This window comes from Myotis brandtii, unplaced genomic scaffold (genome assembly GCF_000412655.1).
Source record: "Myotis brandtii unplaced genomic scaffold, ASM41265v1 scaffold691, whole genome shotgun sequence".
NCBI classification, from domain to species: domain Eukaryota; kingdom Metazoa; phylum Chordata; class Mammalia; order Chiroptera; family Vespertilionidae; genus Myotis; species Myotis brandtii.
This window is the reverse complement of record NW_005370704.1, coordinates 1,406,090-1,408,127: the sequence shown is the minus strand read 5'-3', so window position 1 is coordinate 1,408,127 and position 2,038 is coordinate 1,406,090. Positions and strand designations below refer to the sequence as shown.

At 67.8% G+C, this 2,038-nt stretch overlaps 1 long non-coding RNA gene across 1 annotated transcript; it reads left to right on the top strand.

The window, feature by feature from the left end:
- The first annotated feature begins 6 nt into the window (after nt 1-6).
- Nucleotides 7-2,032, top strand: LOC102257058. Its single transcript, XR_314471.2, has 3 exons — nt 7-202; nt 925-949; nt 1,959-2,032. It is a non-coding gene; the product is annotated as an uncharacterized LOC102257058 (long non-coding RNA).
- Nucleotides 2,033-2,038: the final 6 nt, after the last annotated feature.

Below are 2,038 nucleotides of genomic sequence, written 5' to 3'. Positions count from 1 at the left end.
CCCCACGGCAGACCCTTTCACCGTGGCCCTTGGGCTGTGGGGCCGCTCAGGGCAGGGCGGGGCCTCCTGCCACACGTGTCACGCGTGTGTGGTGTGTGCCCTGTGTGTCCCTCAGCTGTTCCACACTGACACTGCCGGCTGCATGGAGGTCATTCGGGAGAGGAAGGCCCGGCCGCCCACCCTGCCCCAGGCCGGGGCTCAGGTGAGAAGTGAGGGGGCGCCGGCCGTGGCTCCCCTGGCTCCTCTTCCCCTCGTCCCCTCGGCAGTGCTGGGTGTAGATGGCGTTGTTCCAGCCAGGAAGAACGGATGCCAGCTCTTTCCAGGGACAAGGGTATCTGGGGTCCCATGGGACTGGGCTCGGGGAGGGCCTGGAGCCCCGAAGACTCCCCACCATCCGGGAGGAGAGACGGCCCCCATGCAGCCGCCGGCTCCCAGCTTCTCACACCCACCACCCTGGTGCAGGTGGCCAAGCCCACAGGGTCCATCAGGAAAAGGGTGTCCTGAGCCTGGTCACCACTGGAGGAGACCACAAAGTGGTCCAAGGACAACTGTGGCCGTGGTGCCCCGACCAGGCCGCGGACCCCTGTGCCCTCCTGTCCCACAGCCAGGCCACCTAGATGGGCTCTGCAAAGGGGCCTGGGAGTGGAGCTGCATCAGGAGGGAGGCAGGGGCCTGGGAGGGGTGCCAGGCCCGGGAGGGCCATCCAGGCTGGGCCCTAGCCTCTGGCTGCAGGTCGGGGGGGCGGGGAGCCAGGCCTTGTCCCCCTCTATGGGCAGGAAGTGAGCCGTGGTCTTGGTGGTGGCACAACAGGGGTCGGGGAGAGCAGTCAGGTGAACAAGGGGGCGGGGCCACGTGAAAAAGGAAAAAGAAAGAAGGGATCCACCCGGGACTCCCCGAGTGCTGAGTCTCTCCCTTCTTTTCCAGGCGCCGAGTGCCCAGAGCACCCCAGGTACTGCCTCTCCCTTTCTCTTGGCTGTTCTGTCCCCCACGGGGAGCTGCCTGGCCACGACTGATGAGGGTTTTGTTTGAGGGGCGGGAGCCTAGCTGGCCGAGGGGGCGTCCGGGACACACAGCGCCAGCCTGGGCGGCATCGGGTCCCCGCCCTGCGAGGACACTCATCCCACAAGCTCCGAGGGGCCGGCCAACGAGGTGGGCATGGCCCTGGTGTTCCCAGGCTCGGGGACTGGATGCTGCCACTTGGCAGCCACGAGGCTGGTGCTCAGGGCAGTGGGCCGGCCTGACCTCATGCCAGCTGTGCCCCAAGCGTGGGCAGCACCCCCACCTTGCTCTGACGAGGCTTACTCCTGACCCGTGTCAGGACGGGGCCCGGCAGCAGCCTTCCCGCCGAGGCCGTGGCCTCACTGCCCGACTTGCTTGCTGTGAAAGCCACGCAGGAGAGCTGCTCGGGGCACGTAGGCCTGGAGCCCTTCCTGCAGCGTCTCCCCGAGCTGGGGCAGGGCAGGGCAGTGGTCAGGGAGGTGGCTCCGGTCCCGCTGGCCTGCCAGGCGTGTGCCTGTCTTGGGGGAGGCCCTGCCTAGGCACCCGGGCTTCAGAGCATGTTCCTCACCAGTGTGGTGCTGGCTTTGGGGTCTGGGTGAGGAGTTAGCGTGCTGCCAGGTGGTGGCTCCGCGCTGGGCTCCTGCCTTCAGCCTCGCTGTCTGTCCGTCAGGGCGCGAGGCGGCTGCTGAAGGTGCCTCTGGAGACCCTGAGGTACATGCTCAAGACCAACATGACCGTCCGGGGCCAGGCTCAGGTAAGGGCCTGCCCGCGTCATCCACCACCACACCCGCCCCCCCAGCACAGGCCCGGGAGGCAGAAAAGATGTTCAAGATGTGGGGGCCCCTGGGCTCCTGCTCCCACATGCCCAGCAGCTGCCCGAGGAGACCTCTTGCCGGGGCGGGCTGAAGTGAGTCTGGACAGGCACCTGGACCTCCATGGTGTGTTCTGTCCTCCCTCAGGCCACCTTCCGAGCCAGGTGACAGCCCAAGGCGCTGCAGCAAAGAGACCCAGGCGGGCAGCGGGCAGGGGAGACCTGCCC